At 45.5% G+C, this 15,162-nt stretch overlaps 1 protein-coding gene across 5 annotated transcripts in view; it reads left to right on the forward strand.

Moving 5' to 3' along the window:
* The window catches only part of ASTN2 (astrotactin 2), a 1,339,273-nt gene that overhangs the window by 1,008,562 nt on the left and 315,549 nt on the right, over nucleotides 1–15,162 (forward strand). The window contains exon 1 of one of the 5 annotated variants that reach the window (XM_073573131.1): nucleotides 13,082–13,224. The exons of 2 other annotated variants lie outside the window; for them this stretch is intronic. The gene's annotated coding sequence lies outside the window, so the exon portion shown is untranslated. Of the gene's footprint in view, nucleotides 1–13,081; nucleotides 13,339–15,162 lie in introns of those variants that run through there. 2 more of the 5 variants (XM_073573130.1, XM_073573129.1) reach the window with 2 other exon arrangements.

Here is a 15,162-nt window from a genome sequence, read left to right on the forward strand (position 1 = left end):
CAACAGAGCGAGAAAGAAAGAACAGAGAAAAGGAAAGGAAGAACAGAGAGAAAGAACAGAGCGAAAGAAAGAACAGAGAGAAAGAGAACATAGAGAGAAAGAAAGAACAGAGAGAAAGAAAGAACAGAGAAAAAGAAAGAAAGATGAGAGAGAAAGAAAGATTAGAGAGAGAGAAAGAACGGAGAGAAAGAGGGGAAAGAAAGAACAGAGAGAGAAAGAAAGAAAGAACAGAGAGCAAGAATGAGGGGCAGAAAAAAACAGAGGAAAAAAGAGGTGAAAGAAATAACAGAGAGAAAGAAAGAACAGAGAGAGAAAAAGAACAGAGAAAGAAAGATTAGAGAGAGAAAGAAAGAGGGGAAAGAAAGAACAGAAAGAGAAAGAAAGCAAGAAGAAAGAGAGGAAAGAAGAACAGAGAGAAAGAAAGGGGGAAGAAAAACAGAGAGAGAAAGAAAGAAAGAGGGGAAAGAACAGAGAGAGAAAGAGAGGAAATAAAGAACAGAGAGAGGAAAGAAAGAACAGAGAGAAAGAACAGAAAGAGAGAAAGGAAGAATGGAGAGAGAGTGTCAGGAACATCGCACTGAGCTTGCTCACTGAGCCAGTGCGTGTATCCTGAGTAAAGCGAACTGTGTTCAAAGATACCTGTGGAGCGGGCAGCAGCCGAATAGGTGCGTACTTCAGAACAGCAGGACCTGAAGCACGTGACTGATGGGGGTGTGGCCTAAACTTCAGAGAGCTAGGAGCTGCAAGAGAACTCCTAGCAGGGTAACTGTGAGACAAAGTTACCAAGGGGCATAGACAGGGAGGATAGTCAGGACGTAGCCAATGAGTCATACACAGAGATAGCTGCAAGGTACAAGAGGGGTGAGCAGAGAGTAGTCAGATCACAGGCATCGAGTCATACACAGAGAGGGTAGAGCAGTACAGAATCAACAGGCAAACTCACAAGGGGAAACAGAACCGGGTCAGAACCATATAAACAAGCTATAACAAGAAACAGGCAGACGGAGGTCACCACACTCGGCCAAAGGCAAAAGTATAACTGGCAGGGATTGGAGCTTCCCAGGGGTTTAAGAAGCTCTCCCAGAACCAAAGAGAGGCCACAATAATAAACCCCAGGTGTGCAGGTCAAACCCTGCACTGAGCTCCAGACATTAACCCCTGACGTGCAGCTCAAAAACCTGCACTGGGATCATGACAGTACCCCCCTCTCAAAGGGGGGCCTCTGGACCCCCAGGCTTCCCTGAGAACTTGGCATGGAAAGCCCGAACCAGGCGATCTGCATGTACAGAGCGAGCAGGAACCCATGAGCGCTCCTCTGGTCCATTTCCCTTCCAGTGGACCAGATACTGCAAAGAGCGCCGCACCCGCCGAGAGTCCACAATATGTCCGATCTTACTCCAATTGACCCTCCACCAGCACTGGAGGAACAACAGGCTCGGAGTCCTCTTTGACAGAACCTACGTATTTCAACAGAGATTTATGGAACACAGTTCGCTTTACTCAGGACATGCGCACTGGCTCAGTGAGCTAGATCAGTGCGGTGTTCCTGACATTATAACTGACCCGAGGTGTGCAGGTCAAAACCTGCACTGAGCTCCAGACATTAACCCCTGACGTGCAGCTCAAAAACCTGCACTGGGATCATGACAGAGAAAAAGAAAGATTAGAGAAACAAAGAAAGAGGGGAAAGAAAGAACAGAGCAAAAGAAAGAACAGAGAGAAAGGAAGAGGGGAAAGAAAGAGAGAGAAAGAAATAAAGACTCTATAAAGATGCTATAGCAGCCCGGTTCACATTTTAGTGCCCACCTGAGCCTCCTGATGCAAGACATATCATGATCCGCTCACATGGCCAACATCCCCAAGTCCAAGGTGATCCCACTGTCCACACTGTTGGAGGAGGACACAGTGATGGATCTGTAGCATTCCCTGAAGTGCCTCCATGGTTCTGTCACAATCTCCTCCCGAAATTACCTAATTTCCGGTCAACTTCCAGCACGTCATTTCCGGTGGAATGTCACGTGCGAATTTTAAAGTGCCCCTCGGGGCTTCGCCGTGTACTCCTGTGTCCGCGGGAAAAGTAACCTCCCGGCCGGAGCAGTGGGGCAGACTCAAAATCGGGACTGTCCTGCTGGATCCGGGATGGTTGGGGGGTATAAATGCTCCCCACCATACACCTTGTACACACGTGGCTCTGCACACCTCATGCACACACGGCTCCGCCCCATACACCTCGCGCACACATGGCTTCACTCAGTACACACATGGCTCCACTACGTAAATCTCGTACACATGCGGCTCTGCTCTGTAAACCTTGTACACATGCAGCCACGCTCTGTACACCTTGTACACACATGGCTCCACTCTGTAAACCTTGTACACATTCGGCTTTGCTCCATACACCTCGTACACAAGCGGTTCCACTCTGTACACCTCGTACACATGCAGCTCCACTCTGTACACCCCGTACACACACGGCTCGGCTCTGTACACTTCGTGTACAGAGCTGAGCCGTGTTCATTTTGTACGCCCCACACACACGTGACTCCGCTCCGTACATCCCGTACATACATGGCTCCGCTCGGTTCATCCCGTACACACACGGCTCGGCTCAGCTCCGTAAACACACGGCTCAGCTCCGTACACTTTGTACACACAGGGCTCTGTTCTGTACACCTCGTACACATGCGGCTCTGCTCCATACACCTCGTACACACGCGGCTCTGCTCCATACACCTACACACGCGGCTCCGCTCTGTATGCATCTCTGCTCCGTACACATGCGGCTTTGCTTTGTATACCTCGTACACATGCGGCTCCGCTCCGTATACCTCGTATACACACGGCTATGCTCCATACACACACACAGTTCCGGTTCATACACCTCGTACACATGCGGCTCCGCTCCATACACATCTCTGCTCTGTACACCTCGTACACACACGGCTTTGCTTTGTACACCTCGTACATACACGGCTCCGCTCCGCACACATCGTATACACACTGCTATGCTCCATACACACACACAGCTCCGGTCCATACATCTCGTACACACGCGGCTCTGCTCCATACACATCTCTGCTCTACACCTCGTACACATGCGGCTTTGCTTCGTACACCTCGTACACACACGGCTCTGCTCCATACACATCTCTGCTGTGTACACCTCGTACACACACGGCTTTGCTTCGTACACCTCGTACACATGCGGCTCCGCTCCATACACATCGTATATACACGGCTATGCTCCATACACACACACAGCTCCGGTCCATACACCTCGTACACACGCGGCTCTGCTCCATACACATCTCTGCTCTGTACACCTCGTACACACGCGGCTCCGCTCCATACACATCTCTGCTCTGTACACCTCGTACACACGCGGCTCCGCTCCGTACACCTCGTACACACGCGGCTCCGCTCCGTACACACATGGCTCCACTCCATACACATCTCTGCTCTGTACACCTCGTACACACGCGCCTCCGCTCCGTACACCTCGTACACACGCGGCTCCGCTCCGTACACACACGGCTCTGCTCCATAGACATCTCTGCTCTTTCCACCTCGTACACACACGGCTTTGATTCGTACACCTCGTACACACGCGGCTCCGCTCCATACACCTCGTACACACGCGGCTCCGCTCCATACACCTCGTACACACGCGGCTCCGCTCCATACACCTCGTACACACGCGGCTCCGCTCTATAAGCATCTCTGCTCCCTACACCTCGTACACACCGCTCAGCTCCATACACCTTGTAAACCCCTTCTGACCCCACACATAAACTTCCTTCACCCAGCACCAAGATGACCAGCACAACAGAGAGTCCTGCATACACCACGCTCCTTATCACCGCAGCCCCTCACAGCCTGCAATGAACGCTAAGCTGTAGTTCTCTTTAGTGCACAGGACCTGTGTTGAGGTCACAGGAGGAGAGGAATCAGGAGTCACATGATGATCATGTGACTCCTGACTCCTCCCGTCCTCTGACGTCAACACAGGTCCTGTGCACTAAAGAGAACTACAGCTTATCGTTCATTGCAGACTGTCAGTGGCTTCGGTGCGTCTCTGGGAGGGCGAGTATGGCGTGCATGGGGGGGCATGCGGCTTAGGCCGGTTTCACATTTGCGTTTTATAGCGCAGCGACGGCCTGCGCACGGCCGGCTCCCTGCCCGCCCCATCCGGTCATCGCCGCCTACTAGCGCACATGGACACTTGCAATCTGCGCACCCTATCTTTAGCATAGGGTGCGCAGATCGTGTGCTGGCCGTGCGCTAGCAGGATTTTGCCATGTGCTGCGCACTTTTGAAGGTGCTCCCGTGTGCGCCGAACGCAGCATGCTGCATTTCGGCGCGCACGGCGCACCTTCAGAAGTACGCAGCGCATGGCCAGCGCACGATCTGCGCACCCTATGCTAAAGATAGGGTGCGCAGATCGCAAGCGTCCATGTGCGCTAGTAGGCGGCGATGACCGGATGGGGCGGGCAGGGGGCGGGGCTTAGCAGCGGCTGTGCGCAGGCCGTCGCAGTGCCATAAAGCGCAAATGTGAAACCGGCCTTATCTCCCTGTAGTGCGGGACAAATAGTGTCCCGGGCGGGAAAGCGGGTGGGCGGAGCAAAAACGGGACTGTCCCGCGAAATCAGGGATGCTTGGGAGCTGTTTTTCATAGTCCCCTCAGGAGACTTGAAACTGCGATCATCCGATCGCTTGTGGTATACACAGCAGAGCTTAAAATAAGATCACAATCTCCGATTAACACCAGCTAAGCACAGGCTTTCACCAGAGGATCATAGTGACAGGCAAAGAGGTCTTCAGCAAACCTCCAGCTGGCATGGCAACCCAACGGTGTCCCGCAATCACGTCACAGGCACGCTGATGTGTGTGTGGAATGATGTGCCCCCCCCGCCGGCACGTTTTAATTGCCACTGCCAGAGATTGTCAGCAGCATTTAATAGTTTAACAGCTGTTAAAGGCAGATGATGACTGATAAAATCAGCCATCATCTGCTGGTAAATATGCAAGCCCGCATCAAAATCAGGGACACGACATGTGATGTAAATGTACGTCATGTCGTGGAGGGGTTAAAACAGAAATTGGTTTGTCTCAGCATTTTGTGAGGACTTTTCTGTTTTGTGATAAGAGCAGTGACCAGAAAATGTTAATTTTGTCATTCTGATTTTTTTTCTCTTTACAGCGTTTACTATACAGGGCAAATAATTTTATATTTTGATAGTTCGGATTTTTGCCACTACCAAACACCAAATATGTTTATTTTTATGAGGGGAAAATGGATGGTAATTCAGTCATTCTTTTTTTTTTTTTTCATTTTTTAAGAAAAATTTTTTTCACTTTAATTTTTTGTCTCCCTGTGGAGACACAAGGATCAGCAGGCATCACGGTCTGCTACCCAAAACCGCATGATCCAGGGATCGTCCTACAAAATGCCCGCTCTCCTTTTAATGTGGGTGTAACACTACTCAGACAAAACAGGGTGTGGGTAAAACAGTGTGGCAATGCTTTATTGAACCACAAAACAGGCAGAAAACATAAAACAGTCCCAGTAAAATACCCTAAAATGGTGCACATTACAGAGTCTCACCCTTCTGCTGACTCGCCAGGGTAAGAGCAGCTGTTACTTCAGAGCTTCCAGGGTCGACTACCACCGCTGTGGCACACACATAGAGAGGAGGTAACGACAAGCTTAGGAAGATGACAGCCCATTGAGGTACAAGCCAGTTGACCGGAGGGTCACAACCTGGTTTCCCTAAACGTATCCATGGTGCCAGGTGAACGGGTGGTCCCAACCTGGTTTCTCCAAATGTATCCATGGTGCCAGGTGACCAGATGGTCCCAACCTGGCTTTCATAAACACCCCTCATTTATGGGTATTCCCAGTTACTATGATTTTATTCCGGTCTACAAGACTCAGTTCTTCCTTACTCTGCTGTATTTTATGCTTTCAAACCTAATATATTATGGTCACTTCTTGCAAAAAGGCTCATATTCTGTTTTTGACAGGACTAAGTCCAACAAATTGTCTCTGCCTTTTAGTCATCAACCAAAAGAATGATTGTCTTGAATTGTGTATATTATTGTACATTAGCATTAAAATAAAAATTGTACGTGTTTTTGTTTTATTCTTTAAAAATGTAAAAAATAATTGTGCATTGGTTTAGGAGGAAACGAAAAATCACAGAAAATTCTGTGAAGTAAAATGCTTTAAAAAATAGTAGTGTCAATATTTTATTTTTATCAATTAACAAAATGCGACATGAATGAACAAAACAGAAACCAAAATCAAATCAATATTTGGTGTGACCACCATTTTCCTTCAAAACAACGTGAAAGCATTAGTTCTTCTTGGTACTTGCACACAGTTTATGAAGAATCTCGTCAGGAGGTTGCTCCAAACATCTTGGAGAACTAACCACTGATCTTCTGTAGATGTCGCTTGTGCAAATCCTTTTGTCTCTTCATGTAATCCCAGACAGACTGGATGGTGTTGAGATCATGGCTCTGTGGGGGCCGGATCATCACCTCTAGGACTCCTTGCTCTTTACGCTGAAGATAATTCTTAATGACATTGGTTGGATGTTTGGGGTCATTGTCCTTCTACAGAATAAATTTTGAGACAATCAGACACCATCAAAATGTTATGCACACTTTGTCTTTAGTTTGATGATGGCTTAATACTACTATTCATATCAGTTCCAATTCATGAAAATTGGCATAAAAAGCTTTGAAAAGTCTCAAACTATTTGTGCAACATGAAAAATGTTGACGTTTTCAAGTCATTTTTACCCAGCTCTGACAAAGTAAGTGTGGCTGGGTTGGGACGGTGGGGTGGCAACCCCTGCTTCTTAAGTTCCTGATCAGCTGTGGTGTTCCTTACACCACAAATGTTACTCCAGGCACCTCGCACTCCACATCACCACCTCAAGACTGTCATAAAAAAACACCAGTTGTAAGGAATCGGGGGACGATAATGCTGTTTCAGTTCTCAGCTGTTCAGTCATATAATCTGGTGATCAGGTACACCTTTTGATGGCCAACAGTTTCTTTAGAACAAGGCTTTGTTAGAATTATAGCTCACAGTTCCCTTCACTTTAAACCTTTCACATTATGAAGATGAGCTACATTTACTCTTTAGGGGTGACTCTCATACCCACAACCTTCCAGCCTTAGTGGTGAATTTACTGACAGCAATGAGAGGACCCTCTTGCCTGCATTAGGTCTAGCTCTAAGGAGGTTTAAGGTCAAAAATGGGTCATAGGATGATGAGACTAGTGGTGGTGAAAAGTAGCAAGGAAGAGAAGAGAGAGTGGTAGTAATTTTATATGATACAGTAATGGTCATTAAACCATTATCACACCTTGGAAAAAATTTTCTTCTGATGTGATCTAATAAGTCAGAAAGCAAAATAAAAGTGGGAAAGTTGGAAAAAAAAAACAAAAGGGAGCTAGAATGAGAAGACAACTCTCCAAAAATTAAAAAAAAAACAAAAAAAAACAGGAAATGTATTGAATGAATGCAAAACTGTGTAAAATCTGTTCCTTATGCCCATCCAGACAAATAAGGTACATTTTTATATGTATAAATTCACATGAAAGCCTGATATAAAAAAAAATAGCAATAAAACAAAAAACAACTGTAGAATCCAATGTGAACAGGGAAGATGAATTTGTCCATGCAAAATAAACAAAAACCTCCACCTTTAACCTTACAGAAAGAAATTAAAAGAATGAAAATTGAACAACTTAGACAATATAATCTTAATAAAAAAACAAAATGGAGGTGTTATCACATAAGAATAAGGGGGTAGTGGGAAATCCAGAAGATAAGGGTAGCTTCGTTCAGTAGAACAAAAAAAAACTCCATAATGAACATACATCTAGATCAGTAATCTCAAACTTGGCTGGGTATATGGGCCGCACATAGAAAAAATCTGAATTTGGGTGGCCACATTCTTTGCAGGACAAAGTGACATTTTTAGTCATACCATTTTTCTTTCTATACACCTTTTGATCATTTTTTTTGAACATTGTTAGTTTGTTTATTTTATTTTTTTAAATGGCATTCATCTTATGGGTTATGATACAGGTTTATATCTTGGGTCATTATGGATGTGGTGATAAAAACAATGCACTTTTTTTCTTACTTTAGTTTATATATAAAACAACATTTTTAGTGGCAAAATATTTTTTCATGCTTTATTTTGAATTATTTTTTTTTACATTTTTACAATTTTATTTCTCCCATTTGGCCAGTAATACAGTAATATTGTCTTACAATTAGCACCATATAGTAATTTTTTGGCAAACATCTTGTAGTAATGTGCCCAATCCTGTTCCCCATCTTGTAGTAGTGTCCCATCCGGGTCCCCATCTTGTAGTAATGCCCCATCCTGGTTCCCATCTTGTAGTAATGTCCCATCCTGGTTTCCATCTTGTACTAATGCCCCATCCTGGTCCCCATCTTGTAGTAATGTGCCCCATCCTGGGCCCCAACTTGTAGTACTGCCCCATCCTGGCCCCCATATTGTAGTAATGCCCCATCCTGGTCCCCATCTCATAGTAATGCCCCATACTGGTCAACTTGTAGTAACGCCCCATCCTAGTCCCCTGTCCCCATTTTATATTAATGCTCCATCTTGGTCCCCATCTTCTAGTAATGACCCCATCCTTGTCCCTATCTTGTAGTAATGCCCCATCCTGGTCCCCATCTTATAGTAATGCCCCATACTGGTCCCCTTCTTGTAGTAATGCCCCATCCTTGTTCCCATCTTGTAGTACTGCTCCATCCTGGTCCCCATCTTGTAGTAATGACCCCATCCTTGTCCCCTTCTTGTAGTAACGCCCCATCCTGGTTTCCATATTGTAGTAATGCTCCATCCTGGTCTCTGTTTTGTAGTAATGTTCCATCCTGGTCCCCATCTTGTAGTAATGTCCCATCCAGGTCCCCATCTTGTAGTAATTAATATTATTTATTTATAATAGTAGTAATGTAATGTAGTAATGCCCATCCTGGTCCCCATCTTATAGTAATGCCCCATTCTGGTCCCCATCTTTTAGTAATACCCTATCCTGGTCTCCATCTTGAAGTAATGCCCACACTGGTCCCCATCTTGTAGTAATTCCCCATCCTGGTCCCCATCTTGTAACGCCCCATCCTTGTCCACAGCTTCAGACTGGAGCACTTTGAGCCACCAGAGAAAATCATTTTAGGGCCCACTATGTAGCTACATAAAAATAAATACAAGTCCACCAATTGTGCTGTAAAACATGCTAATATCAGGGTATAATATAAGGTATTGCACATCTTAATTACAGTATGTAGCAGGGGTTGGGGTATCCCCCTCATAGAATATAAAGTAGCCCCTCTCATAGAATATAATGTAGCCCCCCACATAGAATGTGATGCATCCCCCAATAGAATATAATGTAGCCCCCTCATAGGGTATAATGCTGCCCCCCACAGAATATAATGTAACCCCGTCAGAGTATAATGCAACCCTCTCATAAGGTATCGTAAGGTATAATGCAGCCCACCATAGAATATAATGTAGCCCCCTCATAGGGTATAATGCAGCCTCCTCATATAGTATAATGCAACCCCCCCCACAGAACATAATGTAGCACCCTCAGAGTGTAATGCAACCCCCTCATAAGGTATAATGCAGCCTCCCCACAGAATATAATGTAGCCTCCTCAGAGTATAATGCAGCCCCCCACAGAATATAAAGTAGACCCCTCATAGGGTATAATGCAACTCCCCACAGAATATAAGGCAGCCCCACTAATAGGGTATAATGCAGTCCACCTCATATGGTATAATGCAGTCCACCTCATAGGGTATAATGAAGTCCCCTCATAGGGTATAATGCAGCCCCCTCATAGGGTATAATGCAGCCCCCTCTCATAGGGTATAATGCAGCCCCCCTCATAGGGCATAATGCAGCCCCCTTCATATAGTATAATTCAGCCCCCCACAGAATATAAAGTAGCCCCCTCATAGATTATAATGCAGCCCCCCTCATAGGGTATAACACAGCCCCCTCATAGGGTAAAATGCAGCCCTCCATAGGGTATAATGCAGCCCCCCACAGAATATAATGTAGCTCCCCTCATAGGGTATAATGCAGTCCACCTCATAGGGTATAATGAAGTCCCCTCATAGGTTATAATGCAGTCCACCTCATAGGGTATAATGCAGCCCCCCTAATAGGATATAATGCAGCCCCCTAATAGGTTATAATGCAGCCCACCTCATGTGGTTAAATTCAGCCCCCTCATAGGGTATAATGCAGCCTCCTCATATAATGCTGTAGATTAGCCCCCGGTCCAACCTGAAAGATGAGAAAAATAAGTTTTATTATACTCACCCGGGGGCGGTCCGGTCCGATGGGTGTCGCAGGTCTAGATTCGGCGCCTCCCATCTTATGATCGCCGTCCTCCTACTTGCTTCATGGCTCCCCAGCATCGCGCTCCTGCAGGTGCTCGTAAAGGTCAGAGATGCCCAGTGCTTGCGCACTGCAGTACTTTGCTCTGCCTTCAACAGGGCAGAGGAGTACGCCTGCACAGGAGAGCGAAGCCGGGTAGCGATGAAGCAAGCAGCAGGGCGTCGTCGCAAGAAGATGGGACATGCCAAACCCGGACCTGCAACACCCATCAGACCGGACCGCCACCCCCCCCCCCCCCCCGGTGAGTGTAATAAATGTTATTTTTCTTATCTTTCAGGTTGGACCGGGGGCTTATCAACAGCATTATAGATTCCACAGACAGGTGTTGCACAAGCCACTCCGTTTAACAGGTTTGGGAGGAATCCTGGCATTCACCCTTCAACGCTTGTACAGGAATCTGGACTTAGGCCGGGATCACACATGCGAGGTATTCGGCCGAGTCTCACATGTTAATACCTGGCACTGCCGCCGACACTCGGATCGGAGTGTATGGCTGCATAGCAATACATAGAGCCGCACGCTCCGCTCCCGAGTGCCGGCGGCAGTGCCGGGTATTAACATGCGAGACTCGGCCGTTTTCCTCGCATGTGTGATCCCGGCCTTTTGAATAGTCTAAAGTGTTTTGTCCAGAAAGTGGCTGCTGGTCGGTGGAGCTGGCTGGCAGAAACTTGTCATGATGCTGGGTCTAAACTAAGAGGTCAAAGTAAGTGACAGAATCATGACTCAGTGAGAACGTCATAAAAATGAGCTAACGTGAGGAACTAAACCCCAGGAAATACAGGATACATGGCTAAGTAAAACTACAGACCAGGGGAAAGCAACTTATAACTGGCAGGATGAAGTTAGACTTTGGGAGTATGAATAGAAAGTGGCTCTCCCAAGGCTCACTGCCGGGATCTGACTACAACTGACAACCCTGTAGTAAGACATAGACATCCTGTCTGGGCAGAACCACAAGTCTCAGCGAGACTTATGTAAAATAGGACCATACTTGCATTCCCTAGCACTAACAGTAATACGATTATTTCTGCACAAGAGCTATTTTTCAACACGACTACACCAGGCCGCTGGTTAGTTTTACTACTGGGAGCAATCTACATAGCCTAACAGTGCTGTCGTGGCCTGCAGTATTTCCAGACTTGTCTTCCATTAAGTACATTTGGGACATCATTAGTCAGAAATTGCAAAGGAAGCTGCCAGCAGCGGATCTTGATGATTTGCATGACCAAGTGCATTGAGCGGCAGAATATTCCTCAAACAATCATCAATAGCCTCATTGATAGCAGCCAATACTGTAAGTGCAAGATTTCTAGTGCTCATACTCAATACTCAATAAATCGAGACGTTTTGAAAATGTATTTTCCATTTTTCGTCATTTGCAATAAATTAGGACAGCTAGCCATCCCGTGAATTCCATAAATCCACGACTTTTCTTTCTTGACGTTGCAATTTCAGTACTGAAGAAAGTGTTATAAAATGCAGAGTGAATCCCTTTAGGCAACGTATCAAGTATAGTCGGGTCAAATTCAAGGGCCACTGAGATAATCAGGTCCTACTAGTGGTTACGTAGGTCATGGTGACAAACGCAAGCTATTACAAAAAATATCTATTTAGTACAGTGACGGCAATAGGAAATATCACTTTGATATGACCTTCAGACAAAAGAAAAAATTGATTTACTTAGCAGGCAGGCATACTGGCAGGTCGTGAGATCACAGACTGACCTCTAAATAGTCTGTAGATTCAATCTGCTGACATTTTGACATCGGGAAGTAGACTGATCGGGACAACCGGGAGATGAACGTTTTTATACCGCCACAGTGATAAAATCTGAGCGCAGGCAGGGGAAACAATAAAGAATTATTATATGCTTGCGAGAAGTAATATATGCATCACATTCCCTCTCCGTGTGTCTGTCAGCGCTGATAATTCTTTTTTCTTTCTTATCAAGTCTCGTGTTGAGAAACATTACTGGAAGTGGCAGAGTCCAGCTGCTTACAGAATTTTCTTAATGTGAGCTGGTGTGGACATAAGTGCCCATATTCTGGGAGATATTTTGAATAGTGATCACCATGGCAACCTAAATTTCATCCTTGATAAGAATGTTAGGTCTCCATGCATACAAATATAACTTTGCATGGTGATGACATGCTCCATTTACTTCATAAAAGTAAGTATGGGAGCATATTTATATACATAGTGAGGTAGTGACCCGTGTCACAGGTAGGGGTCACTGTTTATTCTCCCCAGAATAAGTACAGAGGCGTATGGTGGCTATGGGAGTCCATGTAGCTGTGATTGCAATGGGGAAGCAGTGACCGATGTCACAGGTAGGGGTCACTGTTTGTTCTCCCCAGGATGTGCACGGAGGCATATGAAGGCCATAGGAGTGCATGGCAGTCATGGGCGTATCTGTGACTGCAATGCAGACTAAAAATAATAAAAAAAATAAGTGCTAGTCTTGGACATGCTTTTGTCCAAGACAGATATAGGGAAAACCTGCTCTGGAATGTGGTGTTGTGAAACAGACTGCAAGATGGTGTTGTGCAGTTTCATTCCAGGTCCCGGGATTTTAATGTGGCTGAAGGCCACAGGTTCTTATGTTAAAAGCCCTGTAGGAAAGGGTATGGGTGTGTCAGGTGTAATGTCAGTGTGATTCTGGTGTTCGGTGGGAGTGGAGAGCAGGAAGCCCTGCAGAGTGCTGACTGTGTGTGAAGCGACAGAAGCAAGCGGAGCCGAACAGCCAAGGCAGCTGAAAGGTCTGGCACGCACTGCGTACACAGCGGTGCCGCCGTTCATGGTAACTGGTCAAAGGAGGGCTGGCGTGTTTAACGACTGTGATCTGGAGGATATCAAAGACTGTGTATGGCTGTGTGAGTAAAAAGACATGAGTAAAGAGACTGACACAGCGCTGCAGTTACCCATGGAAACAGGACAAATGGAAGCCGTGTGCTATGTAGTGCTATGAACTGGTGTGACCTGAACACTAATGCTATGCACTTGTGTGTAGTGAACATTTAATGCTGTGAAGTGACGCATTAGGTCGGGATCACACTTGCGAGAAACTCGCAAGAGTCTTGCACCTCAATATCCGGCACTGACGCCGGGGGACCGGCATCATGTATTTCTATGCAGCCGCACACTCCAGTTTCGATTGTCGGCGGCAGTGCCGGATATTGAGGTGCAAGACTCGTGCGAGTTTCTCTCAAGTGTGATCCCGGCCGTTTCTCTCAAGTGTGATCCCGGCCTTAAAGCCTTAACCCCTTCACCCCCAAGGGTGGTTTGCACGTTCATGACCGGGCCAATTTTTACAATTCTGACCACTGTACCTTTATGAGGTCATAACTCTCGAACGCTTCCATGGATCCCGGTGATTCTGACATTGTTTTCTCGTGACATATTGTACTTCATGTTAGTGGTAAAATTTCATTCAAATAACTTGCGTTTATTTGTGAGAAAAACGGAAATTTGGCGAAAATTTTGAAAATTTCGCAATTTTCCAACTTTGAATTTTTATGCCCTTAAATCACAGAGATAAGGCACACAAAAAACTTGATAACTAACATTTCCCACATGTTTACTTTACATCAGCACAATTTTGGAACCAAAATTTTTTTTTGTTAGGAAGTTATAAGGGTTAAAAGTTGACCAGCGATTTCTCATTTTTACAACACCATTTTATTTTTAGGACCACATCACATTTGAAGCCACTTTGAGGGGTCTATATGATAGAAAATACACAAAAGTGACACCATTCTAAAAACTGCACCCCTTAAGGTGCTCAAAACCACATTCAAGAAGTTTATTAACCCTTTAGGTGCGTCACAGGAATTTTTTTGAATATTTAAAAAAAAATGAACATCTAACTTTTTTTCATAAAAAAAATACTTCAGGTTCAATTTTTTTTATTTTACCAAGGGTAACAGGAGAAATTGAACTGCAAAAGTTATTGTGCAATTTGTCCTGAGTACGCAGATACCTGATATGTGGGGGGGAATGACTGTTTCGGCGCATGGCAGAGCTCAGAATGGAAGGAGCGCCGTGTGACTTTTTCAATGCAAAATTGGCTGGAATTCAGATTGGACGCCATGTCACGTTTGGAGAGTCCCTGATGTACCTAAACAGTGGAAACCCCCTACAAGTGACCCCATTTTGGAAACTAGACCCCCCAAGGAACTTATCTAGATATGTGGTGAGAACTTTGAACCCACAAGGGCTTTACAGAAGTTTATAACGTACAGCGGTACAATTAAAAAATCATATTTTTTCCACAAAAATGATCTTTTCACCCCAATTTTTATTTTCCCAAGGGTAACAGGACCCTAAAAGTTATTGTGCAATTTGTCCTGAGTATGCTGATACCCCACATGTGGGGGTAAACCACTATTTGGGCGCATGGCAGAGCTCGGAAGGGAAGCAGCGCCATTTGACGTTTTTGGCTGGAATTGAGATCGGACACCATGTCGCGTTTGGAAAACCCCTGATGTACCAAAACAGTGGAAACCCCCCACAAATGACACCATTTTGGAAACTAGACCCCCTAAGGAACTTATCTAGATGTGTGGTGAGAACTTTGAACCCCCATGGGCTTCACAGAAGTTTATAACATAAAGCCATACAATTAAAAAATCATATTTTTTAAACAAAAATGATCTTTTCACCCTCAATTCTTATTTTTCCAAGGGTAACAGGACCCT

This window comes from Dendrobates tinctorius, unplaced genomic scaffold, assembly GCF_039654945.1.
Source record: "Dendrobates tinctorius isolate UK_male_01 unplaced genomic scaffold, ASM3965494v1 ptg000034l, whole genome shotgun sequence".
Taxonomy (NCBI): Eukaryota; Metazoa; Chordata; class Amphibia; order Anura; family Dendrobatidae; genus Dendrobates; species Dendrobates tinctorius.